Source organism: Dendrobium catenatum, unplaced genomic scaffold, assembly GCF_001605985.2.
Source record: "Dendrobium catenatum unplaced genomic scaffold, ASM160598v2 fragScaff_scaffold_716, whole genome shotgun sequence".
Lineage (NCBI taxonomy): Eukaryota > Viridiplantae > Streptophyta > Magnoliopsida > Asparagales > Orchidaceae > Dendrobium > Dendrobium catenatum.
Window position 1 is genome coordinate 20,035,637 of NW_021319178.1, and position 27,236 is coordinate 20,062,872.

The 27,236-nt window shown below is 36.0% G+C and overlaps 1 protein-coding gene across 20 annotated transcripts in view; it reads right to left on the reverse strand.

Moving 5' to 3' along the window:
- Window positions 1-27,236, reverse strand: part of LOC110107656 — a 112,789-nt gene that overhangs the window by 77,592 nt on the left and 7,961 nt on the right. The window contains exons 1-3 of one of the 20 annotated variants that reach the window (XR_003701221.1): window positions 21,311-21,452; window positions 20,998-21,139; window positions 20,759-20,899 (exon numbers count right to left, since the gene is read on the reverse strand). The exons of 11 other annotated variants lie outside the window; for them this stretch is intronic. The gene's annotated coding sequence lies outside the window, so the exon portion shown is untranslated. Of the gene's footprint in view, window positions 1-20,737; window positions 20,900-20,997; window positions 21,140-21,251; window positions 21,453-23,379; window positions 23,426-23,829; window positions 24,063-27,236 lie in introns of those variants that run through there. 8 more of the 20 variants (XR_003701220.1, XR_003701222.1, XR_003701223.1 and 5 more) reach the window with 8 other exon arrangements.

The following is a 27,236-nucleotide window of genomic DNA, read 5'->3' on the forward strand; positions in this document are numbered from 1 at the left end:
TGAGATTCTCCCATTCGATATTTGGTTGAATGTGATTTTTATTTTATTTCTGGGGTACAGACGTCCTATAGTGGCTATGGTTAATTGCATCTCAAGCTTTGGTGCTTGAAAACACTTTTTAAACTAATGGTTTTCTTTCTTTTTGAAGTTAATTTAAAACATTGGCTAAAATTGACTTTTAAAAATCCGTGAAAGTTTTATTTAAAGATATTTTGACCTTTAGGAATTTTAAGGAAGAAATAATCAACTTGAGATTAGAATTTGAAATGAGGGCCAAGGAGGTGAAGTAGGAACACTTGATTTTGAGAAATTTCAGAGGTACTCGGACTATCCTATGTTGGGTTTTACATTTTAGAAGTCTAATCTTTATTTAAATTGATCATTTTGATTAGAATGTTGGGGCTTACATTCCAACAACAAATATTTGAGAAATTGCCCGAAGGATGAGGGCTTATAGGGCTATTTGGAATTAACCAATGCCTCTGATCCTAGAACTAAGGTGAGGACTACTGAGAGGTAGTGCCTCGAACCTAAGTCTAATAGAATGCAAAAGAGACTTACAAACTATACCGCACATGAGGCATAACCAGCTCGACCTCTGGATTTATTATATTTCCTGGAGAGGACTACCATCTAAACCCACCTAATCGATTTTAAAATCATGTTGTCCGATCTTAATGTAAATGTAGAGTGGAAGACTATTTTTATTTAGGAAGTAGGGCTTACAACTTGGCATTGAGGCCAAGATGCCTGTGTATGTACAGCATGCAGAATGCAGAGTCACAAATGCAGATTTTTGTTATCTAGTTCTTGAGTGAGAGCTTTTCTAAATGAGCCACTTTTGGGAGCTATACATGTTTATTTTAATTTTTTAAAACATGGCTCCTTGAAAGGAGCCATGCAAATTTTCTTGTTAGAAAATTGTGGAGCCTAAATCAATTTTTTGATTGATTATATTTTAATTGGTAGAAAATTTATTTTGTCCTAAGAGCCTACCGCACTAAAGTCCAGGCCACACCCAAACAAACAAAAGAAGAAACATAGGAAAAAGGCATGCTTTTCTATTATGCACCAAGTAAACAATCAACACATGCTTGTATATAAACCAAAATAGAAGTACAAGTAGTGTCCCAATGCACCAAGTAAACAATCAACACATGCTTGTATATAAACCAAAATAGAATTACAAGTAGTGTCCCAATGCACCAAGTAAACAATCAACACATGCTTGTATATAAACTAAAATAGAAGTACAGGTAGTGTCCCAATTATTATAAATAGTTTTAGCAGCTGAGTTGCCTGTCATTATACAACCGAGTTAAATTTACAGGCTCTACTGTTGGGGGTTTGCAAGCTTTAACTCTCGAATGGATCTTTGGACTTCACCTCCAAAATAGTACATCCTTCCTCGATCCATTTCTTCTTTTAGTCAAAACCCCACAAGTTTCACATCGTGATCTAATCAAATACATGATTAAAAAAAATCTCAAGTCTGCAAAACAGAGATAGGAGGCAGTTCATATGATAATCACATTACATTTAAAATTTGTCTAGCACTTAGAGTGCTAAACATCTGCTTCTATCATATTGGTCATGCCTCTTGGGGGGTTTTAAGCAGTGCCTGTAAGCAAACAACATTATGATAATCATGATTTATTTTACCCCCTCTTAGACATGGCCACCTGCATAAAAAAAATATGTATATATATTTCTATTCTAACCACTTAAGGGAAAGTGACCACAACGCCAACAATCCAAAAGGGCATTCCCACAAAATCATCAATCACATGCGCACACAAAGAAAAATCCTAATTCTAGCATGTCTAAGGGACTGTGTATCTAAGTGTGTGAGGCTTGTGTGGTATATCACACTAAGGATACTTCTCTTAGAATTTGGATCTAAAGAAGAGGTGTCCAAAATGTAACTTTTGTTCTAAATGTTAGAGGGATTCTCCCCCAGCTTTTGGAGCTAGAAGAGGAATGAATACTTATTTTAGCTTTGAGGCTAAAGAAGGAGGAGAAAGAGAATCCAACACATAACTTTTGGGCCAAGTGTTGAAACTTTTCTCTAACTTTTGGGGTTAGACCTTCAACATTTAGCTTTTGGGCTAAATGTTGGAGAACGTCCTTTAGCTTTTGGAGCTAAAATGAGAGGAAGTTTCCTACAACTTGGAAGTTGGAGGAGAGATGGATCAAACTTCTAGCTTTTAGGCTAAGGTTGGGAGAATTCCTGAGACCTTTTAAAGCCCAAAGAAAAGAGAGATGACTTGTAATTTTGGTTACAAGTCATAATGAGTTATATGGACTTTTGGTGTCCAAATAATGGAATCCCTTCATCCAACTTGGGTTGGAGGAAAGATATGGAAGATGAGAATACTTGTTGGTTTTGACATCAACAAGTAGACAGATTTGGTTCACTCAACATTGGTTGAGTAAATGTCAGAATTTTCTATAACTCTTGAATTATAGGAGGGGATTTTCCTACAATTTTGCTTAGTAGAAAAACAATGAGGAAATGCAACTTGGAAGTTGCAAGGCGAAAAGATCTCTTTGAACATTTTAGCGTTCAAAATGAAAGGGATGTTCACCCCTCTAACTTGAGTTAGTGGAATGAGAGAGATTTCTACAATTCCTTTTGAGTTATAGAAGGAGAAAAGAATGTGCAACTTATGGGTTGCAAACTTCTGAATGCTCTTTGAACATTTGATGTTCGAAGAGATGGATACACCCTCCTAATTTGGGTTTAGGATAATGGAAGGAAATTTGAGTGCTCTCCTATGATTTCAGTTTATAGGAGATGGAGAAAATGCAATTTGGAAGTTGCAAGTAGGATGAAACTCTTTGAACAATTGGTGTTTAAAAAGGGAGGATATCTACCCAATTTGTGTTGGGCAAATATGAGAATAAGACACATAGATTTGCACTACGCATCAGGGCTTTTAGATGCCCAAAGAAAAGGGTTCACTCACCTAACATGTGTTAGGAGAATGGGGAAGATATGAGAATAATATTCCTATATTTGATATAGGAATATGAGTTATTTACCCAACAAGAGAATTTTGTTGAATGTAAACTCTCCCATAACTTTGAGCTAAATGGAAGGAGATGTAACTTGAAAGTTACAAAATTTGTTGAATGTTTCTTTGAACATTTGGTATTCAAAGAAAATGGATGCATCTTCTCAATCTGGATTTGAGAGGATGAAAGAAGGTTTATAAATTCTCCTATAATCTTGGCTCGTAAGAGATGATGATTATAATGCAACTTAAAAGTTGTCAATTGAAGATGCACTTTGAACATTTGGTGTCCAAAGAGAAGTTACCATCCACTTAATTTAGGCTAACTGAATGGAGAAAACTAAAGTTTGAGTCTTATGTTTGAAGGACTATTCATTGATTTTTCATGTTCCAATGAATAGGATGGAAGGATAGTTTTAACTTGTTGATTTTGTACCAACAAGCACGATAACATGAACTTAGGCTTTTCATCCTAAAGTTATAAGGGTTATGCAATGAAGCATTTGGAACTTTGAGAAAATTCCAAGCACCATGCGGAAGGAGGTAGTCGTTTGTTGATTTTTCTTCAACAAACAAGAGAGAATACACCTAGGATTTTGATCCTAAGATTATAAGATTCATGAAATCTAATACTTGGCACTTTGGGAATGCTCTAAGTATCATGCACAAGGAAGATATAGAGGCGAACGTTTATTGATTTTAGATCTCAACAAACAAGGTCAAATAAACCTAGGATTACATGATTCATGGGATGATTTTATTTGTAACCTTTGAAGGTTTCAAATCATCATTCGTGAAAGAAGATAAATATTTATTTGTTAGTTTTTTTTTGTTCCAACAAATAAAATGAAGAAACCTAGAGTTTCGCTCTAAGTTTAAAGGATTCACTTAGTGATATATTTAGAGGCTTGAGGAGTCTCAAATCACCATGCATGAGAGGACATTTATTAGTTTCATGTTCCAACAAAAGAGGTAAAAGAACTTGGGAGTCAGTTCCAAGTTCCCTCCAATTCATGTAAAGATGTGTTTGGAGCTAAAAGGAAGCTCCAACATCATGAATTAGAGGTACAATATGCAATTTTGGGACTACAAATTGAGAAGGTCGTCTACCTATATAGGTTAGGCAAATGAGATAGGCTAGATTTAGAATTCTAAGCCTAAGGAGGATATTCTTTCGTTGATCTTTGTGCCTCAAACGAATGAAAGAGGTAGCTTAGATTTTGTCTCTAAGCTCCAAGATTTTCATATAATGATAAGTTGGAATTTTAGAGAATTCCAAATCATTATATATGAGAGGAGAAATGTTCATTTGCTAACTTTGTGTTCTTAGCATATGGAATGGGGACTTAGGATTTGTTTTCTAAAATCTTCATGATTCATGTAAGGGAACATTTGGAGCTTGGGGAAACTCCAAAATTTTACACATAGAGGTAGTGTTTTGTTGGTTAGATGCTCCAACAAATAAAGTAAGAGAGCTTGAAAGTTGGATCTTAGGGAGGCTCCAAAATGTTCCACATGGAGGTGCATATATTTGTTGATTTTTTGTCTCAACAAAAGGGAATGACTTAGGATTTGATCATAAAGTCTTGATTCAAGAACTATAATAATTGGGGCATAGAGGACACCCCAACTACTATGAGTGAGGGACATGTACATAAAGAAGAGAACCTCCTACTTTTCTACAAATGTTTTGGCCTCATTTGAAGAATGGAAGGATACACCTTAGGGCATTGAAAAGAATTTTTAAATCAATTTTGAAATGATTAGGAAACTCAAATGGGAGAGGTTCACTTATTACTTTTGTGTTATCAACAAATGAAGAAATGACTTAGGATTTGATCCTAGTCTTGAAGATTCATGTGGTAGAATAATTTAAAGCTTTGAGAGTGCTCCCAAAATATCACATATGAAGGGGAAGGATTATCATTTGCTAATTTTTTGTTATCAGCAAATGAAAAAGAAATTTAAGATTTTGAAGAGACCCATAATACAAGATATAAGAAGAGTTAGTGAAAACTCCTAAAACATGTTTTGGGCCAAACGATGGGACATTTTGGAGCCTTGAGGAAACTCTAAAAGTCAATCAAACAGAGAAGATAATTTGTAGTTTTGAAATCACAAATCAAGAGGCAACCATCAAGTTTTGTACTTGACGATGCAAGATCATTTACCTATGTTAGACTAGGCAAACATGATAGGCTAAGAATAGGATCCTAGGCCTAGGGAGGGCATTCATTCGTTGATGTTGTATCTCAACAAATGATGGAGGGAGCTTAGAATTTGACTCTAGGCTCCGAAATCTTCATATGATTACGTGATGGAACTTCAGGGAGTTTCCAAATCATCACACTTGAAAAAGAAAGGATGGATGATTGTTTGTTGGTCTTGTGTATACAAACAAAAGATGGGTTACTCAGGACTTGTTCCCAAGTTCCCTTGGCTCATGCAATGAAGTGTTTGGAGTCTTGAGGAAACTCCAAAACATCACATATGAGGAGGAGGTGATAATTATTGTAGGTGTATAAGAACCATACTCATTGACATAAAGTGAGTATTCAAAAAGGCAATATACTCATTCAAGCTATATTTAACATTAAGAAATGTAAGCATGTGAAAAGAAAAATCTTCACTTTGCCTCGCTAAATTTAGAGAAGTTCAACAATGTTTTCCAATCAATTTATTAATTGTAGGGTTTGTAACATGAATAAAAAAAACTCATGGACAATCCCACAACTTCATAAGACTAATTGAAATACATGCTTGAACATCTAACAAATTTAGAGGAGATTATGGATGTCATGGCGGTGTAAACTTATCACATGCAAGTGCTAATTTTATTGTAACATACAAGTTATAGGAATCTAATAATGCATGTCACACTTAGAGAAGGGACTCTACGCTTCAACACTTCATTCGACATCGAATGAGCCACTAAACATATGATTTGATCATAGGTAAGGGTACTAGGCATGGCATGAATATTATTGCATGAAAAAATAGGAACATTGAATACAAATTCGATGCCCATCGCCTTGTCGCCATCCCTTTAGCTCTCACATGAAAGCAAATCATGGGAAATCACTTGATTTCCATGATTCAAATAAGTGAACAGCAATTTGGAGGCTTGGGAGCACCTTGGACAGCAAGGGAAGGCTTCGAAACTTTCCAATCAGTAGTTTGGAGCCTTCAAAGCGCCTTGGACAGCGATCCGGAGCAGCTTGGATTGGAACCTTAGACAGCAATCCGGAGCTTGGATAGGAGCGCTAGGACAACCCGGGAGAAGTAAAACACTAAAACTTAGGAAAAACCCTAAGGCCTCCTAGCCATTGATGTGTGGTTGACGTCCCCAAGCCCTAGGTTCCTAGAAACTTTGATGTGAAATTTAGTTTCAGTTCTCAAATCCCCCATCAACAGTGAAAGAGTAACAGAGGCTAAAGCCTCTACCCCTTTTCATTGAAGCCACACAACATAATTTTGTCATAACTTAATTTTTGCGTGTCAACATTGAGGTGGACCAAAATTCTTAGGCTCATTATGTTGACCGATGCACCCGGATCAATAAGTACTCTACTCAACTTGAAGTTATCAACATAAACAGTTATATAAAATGGGCGATTGTGATCTGAAGTACCTATGAGTAAATTCTCATCAGAAAATGTCACTCCAGGTAATTCTTTAAAGTGTAAAGCATTCTCAAAGGAACACTCTGCGAGTTGAGTCAAACTAATTTTAGGATCAAGTAGAGTTTTGATCAAAGCCTCTTGCATTTCAAGAGAAAGTACGAGTGCATCATATATACTCAACCTCGCAGGGAGTTTTCTAAGGTGAGCTAATACATTGTAATCCACTTTTGGTGGTCTACCACCCACTTGCACTTGTGGAGTAGGTGTTGGTGGAAGCACACCCTCATTTTTATTGATAGGTTCTTTTCTCTTATCTTTCTTAGATGCCATTGGGGATGGTACAACACGACCACATCTGAGATTAATTTATGTTATCTCCTCAGGCTCAGAAGTTGAGGTCACATTAATCAAAATCTTAGAATCTGATTCTTCTTTCACTTGATTTGTCTCTAAGTCGAGTGACTCGGGCTCAATGACAATCTTTACTCCCTGTATTTTGTAAAAGGGTCGATCATCATCAAAACTTGATTAACTTGATTCGGGCAATTGAGAAGATTCATATATAGATTGTTCATTTCAGATTCAGAATTGGCAGGTAGCACGTACGCAGAAGGATTGTTCATTTTATTATCACACTTTGGAACATACATGAAATCAGAGAGGGTGATAGGCTTGGGGGATTTCCCCTTGCCATTTGGAGGGATAACTTATTTGATTTTGGAAATTGATTCTTCTTTTTCCTTTCCCTTCACCATTGAAACTCTCTCTTTAAGAAGTTTCGAGGGTGAAGGACCCTTTCCATCCATTAAGTTATTTGGAGGAACTTCAAAGGCCTTTTTAATGGGCATTTGAGTTTCTTTTGGAAACTCCAATGGGGTTTTGGGTAACTTGTTCAACATTTTTAAGGATAATTTGGACAAGGACAACTGCCAACCCTCTGCATTTGTAAGTAAATCAACATTACCTTTTTGGTTGAACACTATTGGAGAGAAAACTGCAATGGCTGACTCTGTTTTCTTCCCCTTGGTAGGGATGACCTCCACATGAATAACCTTAGCAGACCCTTGTGATGGGTTTGCTAAATATGCATTAGGAATACTCATCCTACCAGATTTGTACTCATTTTCATCCCATTCTTTGAAGACAACAATCTTCTAAAATATGACCCAACATCCTATGATAAGGGCAATAGTTTGGCTCATTACTCTTATCAACTTATGTTGGTGTTTTGGGTTTGGGGAGCTGAAAATTATCATCTTGAAATAAGGAATTAAAGATCTTCCTTGTAGCATCTGTCTTAAACGAGTACTGTTGATTGATCTTTTCTATCAATCCCCTAAAATCAGACTTTTTGACTGCCCTCTCCTTATCTTTCTAAGGCTGTGGTTCTAAAATCTTTCTAGGTTGTTGTTCAGTGATCTGAATCTGCTTTCATTTTTGGAGAGATAATATTGTCGCACTGCATTTTCTTTCAATTATTTTCTATTTGAATTTATTAGACTGGTCACCATTACTGTTATCTCTAAGGAAGAAGAACTGAGCTGCTTCAGACTAAAGGCTAGATGCCTTACTAAGCAATTTTTCAAAAGTCTTAATAGTGAACCCCTTAAGAATGAGTGTTATTGGACCATGAATATTCTTTAGTAAGATTTCTATGGCATGTTGTTCTTGGAGTTGTGGTTCACATTTTAGGCTAAGGTTCCTCCACCTAAGAATGTAATCCACTAACCCCTCATTTGACTTCTGCTTCTCCACTACAAGGTCTCCCACTGTAATGTGATGTTGGGCTCCCGCAAACCTCTTCACAAACAAGGACTCCAACTCTGCAAAAATCTTCACTGAGTCATTTGGTAACTCAGCATACCAATCAAAAACTACACCAGAGAGGCTGCTCAAAAACTGGCTGAAGAGAATAGCATCACTGCCACCCACATTGCAACATCCAATTTTGAAATGAGCCAAATGCTAACCTAGGTTTCTCACACTATCAAAGAGTTTGAAGGAAGGGACAACAAAACTTTTAGGATACTGTACTGAATCAAACTCCTCGGGATTAAAACTTCCTATATGAATAGAGTGACCTCCTTTTCCATGTGCCATGGACTCTTTAATTTGTTGACTAATAAAATCTTTTAGATCTTTCTTTGAAGGTTGGATATTTACTAACCCATGCTCATTCTTTTCTTTACTCCCAATATCTTCATCAACTTGCACTACTTTCTTGGCCTTTTCTACACTAGTGGAAGGTTTATCTATTGTGTTTGGGGTCTTTTGGGGACCCAAAAGCTGAGTGGTAAGGACAATCATGGTAAAAGTCATCTCATCTAATCTCTTAGTCATTTCATTAAACTGAGCATCTTTGTTTTTTAATTGTTGAAGCAAAGCACGTATTTGAGGATTTTCACTCCCTTTTTCTTCTAATTCCACTTCCATTAAATCATCTGTATGAGTGTCTCCTGAAAGAGAGGATCATTTTATGCTTATATTAGATAACATAGATATCATCCCCATCCATAAGATCATTCTTATAAGGATTAAAATTGTCAATCAATCTTCTATGATTTTCTTCCTCCTCTTCTCTCTTCTCCTCCTCATCAATCTTACTAAGGCTATCCTTCAAATACTCCATCATTTCTTCAATGGTTTTGCATGTTGAAGGGTTGACATAGGAAGGGTGATACTCCTCATAACTATTGACCTCCATGGGTGCTTTTCCTTTATCATTGCGATCGACATGGATAGGAGGGGAAGAGTGTACCACTGAAGGAGCCACCACCTTGGGTCTCCATTCTTTCTTCACCCCAGATGAAGAGGAATGAGATTTTTGTTGTCCCACATTTACCTCATCTAAAGGTGGAGTCAGAATGCGACCCCCAGAGTGTGGCTCATCATGAGTAGGAGGTCGGTCTTTTTTTCGAGACCTAAACATATTGGGTACGTCAGATTTAGCAGAACTGGAAAGAGAAGTCTGAGGGACCACTTGGCGATCAGGGTGATCAATCTTTAGTCTGCCACAAACCTCAGATGGTGGTACTGAGTAATCAACAAGAATAATCTGCTCGCTAATTGATCTCTCCTGACGAGACCCAAAATCATACCCATCTGTCAAAGCTGACACAGCTAACTGCCTAAAAAATCTGCATCTCTTTAGGTTGGTTGTACAATCAACCTGCTATCTTCAGGATCTCTATTCTCTTTCAAAAGTAACTTAAAAAAATCTTTGGTAATTATATTTTTCATAGCTTTAATCACTTGTTCTTTTGTGGTATACATTTGATCAGCTACCTTTTGAAAAATCTTCTTTATATCCTTCTCTCACTTCTTTCTTCTCTCCTCAAAAGTGCTTTCAGAAACTCTAAGTGAGGGCCTAAGGAGTAATGCAGCTATCTTTCTAACATCTTCCTCACCCCTAGACATAGAAAGAGGATAGAACCTACTCCCCTCAGCAAGAGGAGAGAGGTCTATCATCTCGGCATACAACTCAGCTTGCTCTTCATTTTCCTTTCCCTTTTTGTATCTTCTATACTAGTTCCTTTTTGAGATCTAATTAGGACATAAGTAGAACTGTCCCCTTTCTCATACTGACTAGACTGAAATGGACTCCCAGACTCTGGAACATTTGGGACAACTAAAGGCTAAATTGGCTTATGTTCCTTCTCAACAAGTTTCTTTTTTGATAACAGTGGAGTTAGTGAAGTCTGTCTTACATCTGACTTCAGAACCTTAGGAAAGGTCAACCTATTGAAAATAGAAGGTCGAGAGGCTAAGGCTTTTGGAGATAACTCAGCCACCCTGTTCCTACTACTATGAGTAGTTTACCTCTCCCTAGCAGGCAAGTTTATTTCTAAAACCTTCTTTTTAGGTGAAGGTTGATTTTCCAAGGTTCTTGTCTCATAAGGTGTAAGATCTTTGAAAATAACCTTCATGTCCTCAAAACCTTGCCCAAATTTAATCTTGTCCACAGGAGTAAAGCGGGACTGATCAAAAGCAACCGCAAGTGATCGCCAAATTTGAAAATCAATTTTCCTTCCATTTCTTACTCACTGAATCTCAAAAATTTTCCTGAAATTCAAAATTTCTTATATCAATCTTTATGATGTGTTTCTTTGAAGTCAATTAATACATCATCAATTAATCACTGCACTTTTTCTGAGTTTTCTGACCACTGACTTGAATCGCTGACCACCCACAACTGTGATCCGAATTTTTATAAATGATGAATGAGTTTGATAGAGTTTGGAATTCCACATATTTTGATATTGTTTGGTTGTAAATTTGTACAACCACAACAATTATGGTGAAGAAAAAATTTTGAGATTGAATATTTGAGAATGAAATTTTTTTTTTCAAAAATAATTTATTTGAAAAATCAAAGTTTATCTTTCTCATTTTTTAAAATAATTTAAAAAGTTCATCTTGAAATGTATTTGCTTATATTGGAATCACTCAACCCAACATTTGAAATGGGAAAGGTAAATAATACAAAAATTGATTTTGCCAATGCCATTTTAGCCTATATTTAGGATGACAAATTGAAAATCACTAGTGGCGATGAAAAGAGACATCTTCCCCATTTCAAATGCCATTAATGATTTTTAATTTGTCATCCTAAATATTAGCTAAATGACATTTGCAAAATCAATTTTTGTATTCTTTACCTCTCCCATTTCAAATGTTGGGTTGAGTGGTTCCAATACAAGCAAAGACATTGCAAGATGAATTTTTAAAATTACTTTCAAAATGAGAAAAATGAACTTTGATCTTTCAAATCAATCATTTTAAAAAAAAAAATCATTCTCAAATAATCAATCTCAAAATCTTTTTTTCACCATACTTGTTGTGATTGTACAAATTTACAACTAAACAATGTCAAATGGTATGAAATTCCAAACTCTATCAATTCATTCATCATTCATTAAAATCTGGGTCATAGTTATAAGTGGTCAGTAATTCAAGTCAATGGTCAAAAAATCCAGAAAAAGTGCAGTGATTAATTAGTGATGTGTTGATTGGATTCAAAGAAATACATCAGAAAGATTGATATAAAGAATTTTGAATTTCAGGAAAACTTTTGAGATTCAATTGTCTGAGGATTCAGTGAGCTAGAAATGGAAGGAAGACTGATTTTCAAATTTGGTGATCACTTGCAGTTGTCTTTTGATCAGTCCCGCTTTACTCCTGGGGTCATGATCACATTTGGGCAAGGTTTTGAGGACATGGAGATTATTTTCCAAGGTCCTACACCTTCTAAGACAAGAGCCTTGGAAAACCAACCTTCATCTGAAAAGAATATTTTGGAAATAAACTTGCCTGCTAGGGAGAGGTCACCTATTCATAGTAGTAAGAAGAGGGTGATTGAGTTATCTTCAAATGCCTTAGTCTCTCGACCTTCTGTTTTCAATAGGTTGACCTTCCCTAAGGTTCTGAAGTCAGATGTAAGACAAACAGCATTGACTCCACTGTTGCCAAAAAAAGAAACTTGTTGAGAAGGAACATAAGCCAATTAAGCCTTTAGTTGTACCAAATGTTCTAGAGTCTGAGGGTCCTTTTCAGGCCAGTTAGTATGAGAAAGGGGGCAATTCTACCTATGTCCTAACTAGATCCCAAAAAAGGAACAAGAATAGGAGATATAAAAAGAGAATGGAAAATGAAGAGCAAGCTGAGTTGGATGTCGAGATGATGGACTTCTCTCCTCTTGCTGAGGGGAATAGGTTCTATCATCTTTCTGTGCCTAGGGGTGAGGAAGATGTTAGAAAGATAGCTGCATCATTCCCTAAGCTCTCACTTAGAGTTTCTGAAAGCACTCCTGAGGAGAGAAAAAAGAAGTGGGAGAAGAATATAAGGAGGATTTTTCAAAGGGTAGCTGATCAAATGTATACCACAAAAGAGGAAGTGATTAAGGCTATGAAAAATATAATTACCGAAGAATTTTCTAAGTTACTTTTAAAAGAGGATAGAGATCTTGAAGATAGAGGGTTGATTGTACAACCAACCCAAAGAGATAGGCGCAGATTTTCTAGGCAGACAACTAAGTCAGCTTTTTTATGGTTTTGGGCTTCGTCAGGAGAGATCAATTAGTGAGCAGATTGTTCTTGTTGATTACTCAGTACCACCACCTGAGGTCCATGGCAGACCAAAGGTTGATCACCCTGATCGCCAAGTGGTCCCTCGAACTTCTCTTTCCAGTTCTGCTATATCTGACGTACCCAATAGGTTTAGGAGGTCTCCAAAAGAAGACCAACCTCCTACTCCTCATGATAAGCCACACTCTGCGGGTCGCACTCATACTCCACCTTTAGATGAGGTAAATGTGAGACACCAAAAATCTCATACCTCATCATCTAGGGTGAAGAAAGAATGGAGACCCAAAGTGGTGGCTCCATCAGTGGTACACTATTCCCCCCTCCTACCCATGTTGATTCCAATGAAAAAGAAAAAGCGCCCATGGAGGTCAATAGTTATGAGGAGTATCACCCTTCCCATGTCAACCCTTCAACAGACAAAACCATTGAAAAAATGAGGGAGTATTTGAAGGATAGCCTTATGAAGACTGATGAGGAGAAGAAGAGGGAAAATGAGGAAGAAAATCATAGAAGGTTGATTGAGAACTTTAATCATGATGATGATGATCTTATGGATGAGGATGATATCTACATTCTCCAATATAGCAAAAGAGGATCATCTCTTCTAAGAGACATTCATACAGATGATTTTTTTTGAAGTGGAAGTAAAAAAAAGGAATGAAAATTCTCAATTTTGTGATTTTCTTCAACAATTAAAAAATAAAGATGCTCAGCTTAATGAAATGACTAAGAGATTAGATAAGATGGCTTCTGCCATGACTGCTCTTACCACTCGCTTTTGGGTCCCCAAAAGGCCCTAAACATAATAGATAAACCTTCCACTAGTGCAGAAAAGGCCAAGAAAGTAGTGCAAGTTGATGAAGATATTGGGAGTTATGAAAAGAATGAGCATGAGTTAATAAATCTCCAACCTTCAAATAAAGATCTAAAAGATTTTATCAGTCAGCAAATTAAGGAGTTTAATTCAGTGCAGTATCCTAAAGGTTTTATTGTCCCTTTATTCAAAGAGGAAAATCTTATCTCGAGGAGTTTGATTCAGTGCAGTATCCTAAAGGTTTTATTGTCCCTTCCTTCAAACTCTTTGATGGTGTGGGAAACCCACGTCAGCATTTGGCTCATTTCAAAGCTGGATGTTGTAATGTGGGTGGTAGTGATGCTCCTCTCTTCAAGCAATTTGTGAGTAGCCTCTCTAGTGTAGCCTTTAATTAGTATGCTAAGTTACCAAATGACTCAGTCAAGACTTTTACAGATTTGGAAACCTTGTTTGTGAAGAAGTTTGCGGGAGCCCAACATCACATTATAATGGGAGACCTTGTAGTGGAGAAGCAAAAGTCAAATAAAGAGTTGGTGGATTACATTCTTAGGTGGAGGAACCTTAGCCTAAAATGTGAATCACAACTCTAAGAACATGTCATAGAAATCTTACTAAGGAATATTCATGGTCCAATAGCACTCATTCTTAAGGGGTTCACTATTAAGATCTTTGAAAAATTGCTTAGTAAGGCATCTAGCCTTCAGTCTGAAGAAGCTCAGTTGTCCTTCTTTAGATATAACAGTAATGGTAACCAGTCTAAGAATTCAAATAAAAAATAATTGAATGAAAAGGCAGTGTGTCAGCAATAGCTCTCCTAAAAGGAAAGCAAATTCAGATCACTGAACAACAACCTAGAAAGATTTCAGAGCAGCAGCATAGAAAAGATAAGAAAATTGTAGTAAAAAAGTCAGATTCTAGGGGATTGACAGAAAAGATCAATCAACAATACTCGTTTAGGAGAGATGCTACAAGGAATATCTTTAAGTCCTTAGTTTAAGATGATAATTTTCAGATCTCCAAATCCAAAAGCCCAACAGAAGTTGATAAGAGTAATGAGCTAAACTATTGCCCTTATTATAGGATGTTGGGTCATGTTTTAGAAGATTGGTATGTCTCTAAAGATTGGGTTGAAAATGAGTACAAACCTGGTATGATGAATATTCATAATACATACTTAACAAATCCATCACAATGATTTGCTAAGGTTATTCATGTGGAGGTCATCCCTACCAAAGGGCAGAAAACAGATTTTCACAGCCTTCTAGGGACCAGTCTTCCCCCGTTAGTCAAATCTTTCTAAGCCGCCAGCCTACAGGTTCGATTCAAAGTCCCTAATTTGTCAATTTGGGCAGAATTTGGTTCTCAAACCAAAATGTGTGATCTAGGGCAGAGATTTTGTTTGAAATCCCACCCAATTTCACATTAAATTTGGCAAAAAATCTATTCAAGTAGATTTTCCCTCGTTTTCCTAAACCCTAAAGCCAAGCTAAGGCTAAGAGTACTAAGGTTTCACGAAACGAGGCAGCGAGATGGGACGGTTGGGGGCGGCACTCTGCTGTGTGTGCATCTCTAAGGCAGCGAGAAGAGAGGGGGGAGGGATTCGGCTCCCCTAATTTTTCTTTTGTTTCATGCGGCTCGCCCTGGTGTCCGTCACGAGCAAAAGAGACCAAGAGAGCCATAGAGCGGAAGAAAGAGCCTAGTCCATGCGGAACTCCATTCCGCATCCATGGCATTGTTCGCGCAAACTCCTCCCCTGTTCTACGACTACTTCATGAGCGGAACCCTCTCCCGCGTATTTGGTACTAAGGTTTGCATTCGACTTTCTTTTGGAGAAAAATAAATTTGAACTTTCCTTTTGGGGAAATAAAATATCAACTTTCCTTTATTTGGAGAAAGAAAAAGATGAACTTTCAATTGAAGAAAGATGAACTTGATTTTCTTTTTAGAGAAAATAAGACTTTCTTTTCTTTTGGGGAAAGATGAACTTTCATTTCTTTTGGGGGGGAAATGAAAGATTTGAAATCTTAGACCAAGGTTTTGATAATCCGGACCCAGACCACAACCGGATGAAAAGAGCATTTCTATTTGAAAGAAACATTCATTCATTAGAATTAAAATTTGCATACAATCAATTGCCACCTATTTTACAGTGGGCTATAATCGGTCTGCAGAGAACTAGGACCAAGTCGCCAACTTGAAAGTCCTAGGACGGATCAATTTATCGTGAGCTTGAGCCATGCGGGCTCGGTACAACTCGAGGTTCTGTTGAGCATGCAAATGCTTCTCATCTAAACCATCAAATTCCTCCAACCTCAGTTGGGCATTTTTTTTCACTTGTAACTTCATTGTTTATTGCAATTCTAAGAGATGGGAGCTATACCTCCAAAGGGAGAACCACCTCCACTCCATAGACTAGAGAAAATAGAGTGTCTTGTGTTGGAGTTCTATATATGGTCCGATAGGCCCACAACGTCTCAACAAACTTTTCATGCCATTGATGTTTGTTTTCATCTAAAGTCTTCTTTAACAATTGAATTAATGTCTTATTAAATGCTTCAGTCAATCCATTAGCTCGAGGATAGTATATTGTACTATACCTCCAATCAATGTTATGTTTACTAACGAATTGTTTAAGCTTGGTACTTTTGAAAGCAGGACTATTACCGGATATGATTTGATGTGGAACACCAAATCTGTATATGATATGGTCCTTCAAAAATTGTAGTACATGGCTAGTTTTGACTTCTCTCAGTGGTACACCTTCAGCCCACTTTGATAAAATAATTAATTCAGCGAGTATAAACCTATGACCCTTGGAGGAATGAGGGTCAATAGGCCCAACAATATCGGTTCCCCAGCTTTCAAAAGGCCAAGAAGCTATTGTTGGATGCAAAACATTTTGTGGTTGATACAAAACTACCCCATGTACTTAGCATTGGTGAAATCGTCGGGCTACTTCAACACAATCTTTAATCATTGAAGGCAAATAGTACCCAAGCCTTTTAATTTTCAATTTCATTTTGGGGCCCGATTGGTGGGCGCCACACAATCCAGAATGTACCTCGATCACTAACTTGTGGGCTTCATCCTTTACAAGGCATCGCAACCACATTTGGTCAAATGATCGCCAATACAAGGTATTGTTAATCAATGAAAATGACCGCCGGTACAAGGTATTGTTAATCAATGAAAATGATAATGCTCTTTTCTTTATTTGGTGAGCAACAGACTTCTCCTTTGGTAGTTTACCATTTTGGAGATATTCAATGAAATGTTGGCGCCAATCATCTTCATCATCTACCACAAATGAAAACCCGCCAGAGGAAGAAGGTTCATTCAGAGTTTCAAATACAATATGAGACAAAATTTGGCGATTTTGAACTTCTATTTGGACTAAACCCTTTTCAACGCCTAAATGTGCTTCCCTCAAAGCTTGTCTTCTTTCTATCTTCCCTGCTACTATAGAAAATAGAAGCTCTCTCGAGGGGGTTCTCTAAGCCTTGATCATCAACGACCTCTAGAGTTTCTTCTTCATCAAACAATTCTCCTTCACTATCTTCAGCACCATGTATACTCACGCAGACAGCATTTTGGGCACTCTCTTCCTCTAAGGGGCTGGGGCTTGAGGTCGTTGCCCCCAGAATAATTGTTTAAGCTCATCAATGGAGTTGTTCCTCTTTACCCACTTTAGGTCAGCAAATCTGTTCCGAGTAGGAACATTTGCTTCTGGCTCTTGGGTCCGCGATGTTGTTGGATGGACTAGCAACAACTCAGAGCTCGCAACTCAGCGTTCATCCTTCTCCTTTGTCTTTTGTTAAACTTTCTTCCAGATCAGGAAGCCTCAATGTCATGCCTTGCAAGGGCTACAAGCTCCCTTGGCAAAGTGGTGTTGTCTGCATACATCACATAAATTCTTCTCCCAATTATAACCCTTTTGGTAGCTAAGGTTCCAGGCTGAGAAAGTCTATCAAAGACAAAAGCTCTTCCTTAAGGAATGTGATCATTTACCTGTGGTGCTATTTAGCGGTGAAACCACTGGTTAGATGACACGTGTCAATGTGCACTGAGTGCGCTTCTTCTCATTATGATTATTAATTGTGAGGGTTTTCTAAAGCGGCTCGTAGGTGCTTACCTTTGCTATAATCCTCTGGTATTTGTTGTGATCTTCAACCATTGCTTGTAAATATCACGTTACATGCGTACTTAGGTTCACAAGATACCCAGCATCCCTACAACATATCTACTATCATTGTTGCTGGTTGGCGATAGCATTTACTAAAGCATTTTATATTTGCTAGTTCGTAGCATATAGCATATATTGCGAGGCTCCTAAATGGCTCGTAGGTGTTCGTCTCTATTGCAAATCGATCATCTTTACTTGCAGGATATTGGTGTATTTGCTGCATGTTATTCGTTATCATTAGCAGGTGAACCACTATAGGCCAATGTTTAAAATTGCGTAATCAGGTATGGAGGCGTTTTTTGTTCGTGAGGCGAGGCGTAAGAAAGGCGTTTTGAGGCGTAAGCCTCAAAATCAAAAAATTGTCGTAAACATAAAATGATAAATTTTGTATATATTAATGAGTAAATAATATATAAAACATAAAAATGCACAAAATATGAATTGAAATCAAAATATCCTAATAATAAGACAACATGAATACAACAATATATCGATCTGCCGGGTGTCCAAGGGGGCGTTGCCCCATGGCGGGGTTCGATCTACGGGGTCAAGGGGCAGCGCCCTTACAGGGGTTTCCAGGGGCAGCGCCCCGGAACAAATTTTTATTGTAAGAGTAATTTTGAAGTTTTGTTTGTTTTTAAAGTTCATAAGTTATTTGTAAGAAAAGTTATCAAGTGGTACCGAGCATGTATCGAGTGGTACCGAGCATGTATCGAGTAGTACCGAGCATGTACCTAGCGGTATCGAGCAAGTACCTAGCGGTACTGAGCATGTACCTGCTCGGTACCAAGTATGTACCTAGCGGTACTGAGCATGTACATTAGCTCTTTTTTTTTAATTTTTATAGGCGGACACCTCTCAACCGTGAGGCGAGGCGCGCCTTGAGGCGTATACCTCAAATCCTGAACTCATTGCGTGGGCTTTGAGGCTTAAAAGGTCGAAATTGTGATGAAGCGAGCCTTGAAGCGTGCCTCTTATTGTGCAATTTTAAACCATGCTATAGGCATGATAAATCTCCTACATTTGCTTACAGGTATTCATATTTATAGCGGGTTCTTGGTTCTTGTTTGCATATGAACCGTCACATTTTAATCCCCTACTTGTATATCCATTGCAATCTCCTTAGACATGTTTGAAGGGAACTCATTGCATCTGCGTCATGTCCACTATCATCATATATAGAGGGCTTAGTGTGCTTATCTGTAGTAAGATTTGTTGCATGCAAGACATTGATGTTGACTTCAGGGCATCGCTGCTTTCTTTACATGTGGCACTTGGGTGAGCTGTTGGATGCGTGATAGATCTTCTATCATTGCTTGCAAGTGTCACTACTTTAATATGTAAGCTAGCTATTGCTTGCATAACAAGTCCTTTACTATTGCATTTAGGAATAATTTATTCTTCTTACAATCATCTGATGTTATTTGCAATTTATTCATGTCTGAAGACCTCTAGCCACAAGTCCCCTTCTTGTTCATTGATGTTTATTTAAATAATCAAAATTATTATTTGACATTTGCATTTTAATATTTAGGGTCTACTTTCCTATTGTTCATTTTGCAAGTTATGTTTCATGTCATTTTGTTGCAATCAAGTCCCCTGTTATTCATCTGAATCTTGCACATTTCAATCAGAATTTCAGTAGTATCCCGACGCCTACCTTGTTTACGGAAAATTTGAGAGCTGGGCCTTCCAACCATTATTATTATTATTATTATAAAAATAATATAAATCAATAACAGATGTTTTCACCTCAATTTTTGTGCAATTTCTCAAAACCAATGCACTGCCACCTCAAAAACCATGCCGATTTCATCAGGCGGTTTTAATTGAGCAACATTATAGCCATTTTTGGATGACTCGGATGTTTTGAACGCAACAGCAAAGTCCGTTTTACGATCAGACGTCATTTGGTTAACGTTGAATGTCATTTTCGGGTGTCGATCATCGATTTTGACTGGTCTCGTCCGATTCGGCCGCGATGCGGTCTCACTTTGTTAAATTCGATGCTCTGATCGCAACGGCACAATCCATTTGATGATTAGAGGTCATTTGACCTTTCAAGTGACGCATCGGGCGCGTCGACCGTCATTTAAAGTCGCTGATTTTGCTCCTCGCGTGTATTTGGTATGTAGGTCACAACAATTATGTACTCGAGATAATATCCATCCATTCACATTGAGTGAAATCTTGTAATGTGCTCATTGGAGTGGAAGTTCTGGAGTCAATGATTGATGGACGACCAACAGAAAGGCTATTAAAAATTACCAATCAACCATATCTCCTCTTTTTCAGTTGGAAGGGAAAAGAAAGAGGAAAGGTCATCTTTGTTGATTTCAAGGTTAAAATTATTGATATGTAATTTGGTAAGATTCAACTCCCGCTGTTCCACATATACATATTATTGTAGAAATCCTAATAAACTCAGACTAAAATGGAGAGGCACATTTAAGGAGAATTCTTAAGCTAAATCATAAGAATAAGGGCAATGTTACCCTAAATCTATGGAGGGGTTAGTATACCATGGTAGGTTATAACTAAGAGTTATAGGATAGAACGTTTGGTTCTTGCATGTGTTTCAGATAAATTCCCTACTCTTGTTCGGGATAATGAACTGCAATCTAATTTTCAAGAGATTGTTGCTATGGAGAATGATAATGATTGGTTTAAAATAGAAGCTAAAGTGGTTTCAGATAACATTTACATTTGAATATTGATGGTAACCCAAGTAAACTTGATTATAATGAAGATAACTTTAAGAATGGTGCTAGAATTAACTCAATAATGATGAAGAAAATGTAGCATTGTTGTTAATGGATCCAAAAATTCAAAGAATCTTACTTTTGCTGTCGAACAAGAATATTTAAAAGAGCTCAATTTTGCACCTGATTCTAATATATTTATGGACTATGCCTCGAGAGATACTGTTAATGTATCAAAATCAGCTCATTCTCTTCATATCCAAAGAAGCTAATGAGAGAAAAGCAGTTCACTCCAAGGTGGATAAGGATGTTAACCTGAATAAGAAACTATCCTACCATAGACCAAAAGACCAAGGTATTACTTCAGCATATGGTTCTTCACTTGACAAATCAGAAGAATCTCTTGCTGAAATTTCTCCAGAACTCAGAATTCCAAATGAAATAAACCATAGTGTGATAACTGTTGGCAATGGTTCACTGAAATTTGACGAAACCAAAGCTTAAACAAAGAACTATTTATCCAATTTAGTCGTAGTTTTTCCACAAAAGAAGAAAGAGAGTAGCAAAAATGTGACCATCTCAGCTTCTTCTGTTGAAGAAGTTCAAGGGGAGGAAGATGCTGAAGATACATATGTTGATAATCAATCACCATATAGGTCTCCTAAAAAGCCATACTGTTGTTAAAGATTCTCCGTAATGCCATCCAGTCAAGTATCTCTGCATGTACGAACTGACAAGTTAGAGGATAATATCCCTACAAGGAAGGAGAACTCAAGCGAATTTACTAAGCAGAAATCAGCCTTAGCTGACACTTTTGATACTAGAAGACCTGCTTCCAATGTGAAAGCTGATACTGTGGGAGATCTAGTTTAAATTGTCATTCCTTACCAAAACAGGAGTCCTCAACAGCTTCTTCAAAGAATCGCACATTCAAAGAAGATGATAGAGTAAAATATGTAGGTACGATGCGTTCTTCTGAACTACTTTTTACAGCTCAAAGAGGTCCACATTATGGCTTTCGTGGTAAAGTAATTCTGATATTTGAACAAAATGGATCATCCAAAATTGGTGTAAGATTTGACAAACAAATAGTTGAAGGTAATGATCTTGGTGGTCCATGTGAAGAGGGTCACTGGTTCTTCTGTACAGTTGACTTGCTTCATCTAGACTGTTCTTGCCCAAATGATTCTGAAAGTATTACTATCAATGAGTTAATAGAGGTTTTGACCGAAGAAGCTTAAAAAAAGGCAAGGGAAACTGGCAGGCTAGAGATATTAGAGAGCTCTTTTATAACTTCCATTAATATAATATCCCAGCCGAGTCTGTTATGCACAAGTGCGCCGTACATTTTAATCTCATAAACAAAAAGATGTCAATTCATTCTCAACATCCTTAGTTTATTGTTCATAATACTTATCAAGTAGAAAGATTTGTCATAGTACAAAGCCACATGAGATCTATATGAGATGATTAGGAGATAATTCCCATCCTTCTACCTAAAGCAAAGGTACGTCTTTGGGGTAGGGACTATTAATATGCCGGGGGGGAGGGAAGGGGGGCTACAGTCAGGAAGGGGAAATTATTTAGGAAGGTTCCTAATCAAGAGTGAGCTGTTTAGGAAGGTTCATAATCAAGGGCAAAATATTTAAGAATGTTCATAATCAAAGGGAGCTATTAAGGAAGGTTCCCAATTAAAGGGGAATTATTTAGAAAGGTTCCTAATCAAGAGGGAGTTGTTTTGGAAGGTTCCTAATCAAGGGAGAGTTGTTTATGAAGATTTTCTAATTGTGCTTATGCTGTTTATGAAAGGTTTAATTATTTAGGAAGATTTTCTAATTGTGTTGAACCTATTTAGGAAAGTTCCCTAATTGTATTTATGCTATTTAGAAATATTTTAATTGAGTGTATTGTGTGTTAGGGCCATTTAAGGGGGAGTTTGGTCTAGGGTTTGGAACTTACGTTTTGCTTAAGTTTATTCTATTTGTTGTAAGTTTTCTAGCGGCATCTAGGATTTATAGGAGAGCTAATCTACCTTATGAATAATAGATCAATTGTATCTTTTAGTATTGCTGAAGAGATAATACAAAAATCAATCCTAATATTTGATTCCTGCTATTTTCTTCCTATATATCTGATGTTTTTACTTCCAAGCATCACATTCGCAGAGGTCTATTAAGTCTGAAATATATTTTTTTCTAATTATTTTTTGTTAAGCACATTAAGACTCTTTTATATTAATATCACTATTTAGTTTTATTAATGATAAGGTCTTAAATTTTATTTTAAAAACAATTTGACTTCAGAACACAATAGTTTACCACGTGACCTTGCCATGCTTGCTTACAATTCGTGTCTCAAAGATTTAGTTTTGATTTGCATTTAGAAGAATCAATATTTTTATAAACTTAATTTGCATTTAGAAGAATCAACATTTTTATAAACTACTTGACTCCCCTTGTGTTTAAATCATCATCATGATGCATTTTTCCCTGAAACATTAAATGAGATCATCAATCAAGTTTCCTTTAGTGATATTTGTAATCATTAAAATATAATTAACGCTTTATGGTCCCCTCGGTTTAACAACACTATCAAACCCCAACTTAACAAAACCCTCGAACTATTAGATTATGTTGAGTTGGGGAGAGCACATGAGGAGAACGTCAATACATTCATCCAACATATAATAAATTCATAATAGGATCATTAGAGATAACATGATTTCCCTAGAAAAAATAGGATTATTAGAGATCCCACTTTTCCAATAATAGACACAGAGACATTAAAACTGTCAAAAAATTATAAACTTTCATTTACAAATATTATAATATGTATAACCCAAAAGAATTATTATGCAACATCATTATGTTTATGTAAAACATCATATCATTTAATATATATCATGATTACAAAAAGATGATATCATACACAAAACTGTATCAAAATCAAAATCATACATCTTCCATATTAGGATCATCTACTCTGCAGGTTCTTTATCCTTCCCTAAAGGAGCATGAAACCCAACAATTCACACAAAATGAATCATAAAATTCAATACAAAAAAAAACTGCATGGACGGTAATAAATATTTTATAAACCCATGTAAGAACCTACCACCATCCACCTCTCATCATATCATTTGCGCAAGCACATCAACTTGGGTGAAAGGTAAAGAATAGAAAAACATAGAGAATCATCATAGATCACATGGATCATACTTATCCATTACCAACTTCAGATGAGAAATTGTGGGACAAAGGAAAAAGCAACATGTAAAAATTGCACTGATGAAATACAGCTTAAATTTATCTAAAATTATTTCGTAAATTAATTCATTAAGTGAAATAAAAGCACATGTAAGAGAGAATAGCCTAACTCCTACTACAGAAAAAGTTCAACTAGCTTACTAACAGCATAAACTCTAAGTAAATCTGTATCAGAAGCTCCACCAAGACTTCCCTTGATGTTCTTCAAGCTCTCCCAAGCTCTATCCCTCTTTCTAACCCTCGAATGGTTTAGCAAATGAAAGTAAGGCCAGTCAAATAGCTTCTTAAGGAAGTCATGCCACATTAATTCTAGAAGCCAAAAACGGTGAGGTAGGAAACTCCAGCACTCCTCTTCGCACCACTCGCATGCAATGCTTGTAAAATGATAAAAACAATGCTTAATATTGTTCATAAAGTGAAAAAACAATATAGCAAATATGGCCACCAAAAAGGGCATCAAACGACCCCGAAATAGCAAATGGTACAAATGTACCCAATGGAATCATAAAACAATTTAGAGAACCGTATAGAAAAATTCTATACTTTAATTATACATATAATTGCTCATAAACACTCAGGTCTTTCCAGAGATTAAAATATCAAAGGCAATAATATGAAATGTTCTGAAATCAAACAACTTTAACTAAACACCAGGACTATAAGATGTGCTAATGCTATAGTATTAAGTATTTATTATACTTTTGATGATTATAAGCATAACATAGTCAAAATTAATAATTTTATTTAAGTTGGTGAAGTTGCAAGTACCTTCGCTCAACAGGAGCTTCGTTAAAATAAAATACAAGCATATTGAAAATGTTATGGCTCAAATTGAGGCTAAGGACCAAATAATGAATCAAATTTGCCATGGCATAAATATAAGTTTCAGCAAGAAATTATTCTATTATTTTATTTTTAATTTTAAGCTGTGTTAGTGTATTAAAAGTATTGATAACATTTGGAATGGCTCACACGCATACAATTAAAATTAGAATTTTAAAAAATCAAATCACTAAATCATATCAATAAATAAATCAAAACTTTTTCTAATTCAACTGTACTATTTGGATAAAGTATGAACTATAGCCAACCGAACAAATTAGATAGTTGGATCAATTAGAATCATTATGGATCATACTATCATATGACTTCATAACACTATCATTATCAGGTCTCTAAGTCCTAGATGAGAAAAATAGAGGGTTGTGTTAGGTAGTTGACATCCAGCATAAAAACATGTTGAATAATCATTATATGAACCCTTTAATACATTATGTTAATGCTAGGGGGTTCCCTAGAAGCGACGCATTGTACGGTCTGAATACAATGAGAAGTATGCAATGGTCGCTGCATCGATGCCGAAATGCAATGTTAAATAAGCAAGGGTTCCCACATCATGGACGGATGTGGGAAAAGAAGCTATTCTATGAAACTAAAATTAGGTTAGGATCGTGGAATATAGGTTCCCTTCCAGGCATATTAATGTAATTAATTGATATTATGATTCGTAGGAAGATAAATATTCTACGCATTCAGGAAACTAAATGGGTGGGAGAGAAGGCTAAAGAGATTGATAGTTTAGGATTTAAACTTTGGCATTCTGGTAGGAGTCATACTAGAAATGATGTATGTGTGATTATATATAAGAGTTTGAAAGATAATGTTATATAAATTGGTAGAATTGGAGATACAATTATAACTTTAATGATTATTATTGATGATAAGATTATTAATATTATAAGTGTTTATGCTATATTTGTTCAAAATTAATATTTTAGAATGACTTAGAAAAATTAATACAAAGGATATCTCTTGAAGAAAGAGTTTTTATTGGGGAAGATTTAAATAGACATGTCGGCAGAGAGGTAGAGGATTTTAAAAGCATTTATAGTGGCTATGGGTTTGGAGAGACTAATGAAATTAGTAAGACTATATTAGATTTTGCACTAGCTCATGATTTTGTTATTGTTAATATCTTATTTAAGAAAAAAAATGAACATCTAATCACTTATAAGAATGGATATAGTAAAAATCAAATTGATTATTTCTTGTAAGAAAAATAGATCGTTTAGATTGCAGAAATTGTAAAATTATTCCGAGGGAAAGTCAATGTATCCAAAACCGCTTATTAATTTTGGACTTTAAGATGAAAGGGTAGAGTATGAAAAATATAGTATATCGTTATTTTAGGATTAGATGGTGGCATTTAAAGAACTCAAATAAAAATATCTTTGAGAGTAAAATTCAAGATCTTAATATTTTATCGGTGCATGAGGAAACTAATGTTATGTGGGTAATAGTAACTTGTAATATTAAGAATGTTGTAAAGGATGTGATTGGAGTATTAAAAAGGAAAAACTTCTAATAGTAAAAAAAGTTGATGGTGGAATCAAAATGTGCTAGAAAATATTAAAATAAGAATCTTTGTTATAAAAATTGGTTTAGATATAAAATTCTGAAAATTGGGGAAGATATATAGTTGCCCGTAAGGAGCCTAAGAAAGTATTCTGCGATGCAAAGATTTATATAACAAAGATAATTTATATATTATATTAGATACTAGGGAGGGCGAAAGATATATATATAAGCTAGCCAAACAAAAATATAGGCGTAATAAGGATTTAGTTTAAGAGCAATGCATTAAGGATGAAGATTAAAAAATACTTTTTAGAAGAAGATATTCAACAAAGGTGGATGAGATATTTTGCTAAGCTTTTCAATAAAAATTGTGAAAATACGATTAAATTTAGTGACCTTAACACTCTAAACGAAAATAGAGAATTTTATTTTTATCGGCGTATTACTGAAACTGAAGTTAGAGAGGCTTTAAGAAAAATGATGTGTGAGAAAACTATTGGACCTGATGATATTCCAATAAAGGTGTGGAAATGCTTAGGAGAAGAAGGAATTTTTTGGCTTACTAAACTTTTTAATATTATTTAGAAGACTAAAAAGATGTCAGATGTATAGAGAATGAGTGTGTTGATTCCTATCTTTAAGAATAAAGGTGATGCACAAGATTGTGCAAACTATAAAGAAATTAAGTTGATATTTCATACATTAAAACTACAGGAGAGAGTTATGGAGAATAGGTTACGATGTGATACTAATGTTTCTCAAAATCAATTTGGATTCATGCTAGGTAGGACTATTATGGAAGCAATACATTTATTGAGAGGTTCAATGGAGAAGTATGGAGAGAAAAAGGAAGATATTCATATGATATTTATTGATTTAGAGAAAGCATATGACAAAGGTCCAAGAGAAGTGCTATGGAGAGTTCTAAAAAAGAAAAAAATTAATAATGCTTATATTCAAGTCATTAAGGATATGTATGCTGAAGCTGTTACTTCTGTTCAAACACAAGGTGGTTTGACCCAAGTTTTTTACAATTTCAGTTGGATTACATCGAGAATCAGCCATAAGCTCATATCTTTTTTGCTTTAGTCATGGATGCTCTTACTAGAGATTTGTTAGAGGATGTTCTCTGGTGCATGCTTTTTGCTAATGATATTCTTCTTGTTGATAAGACTGAAAGTAAACTTGAC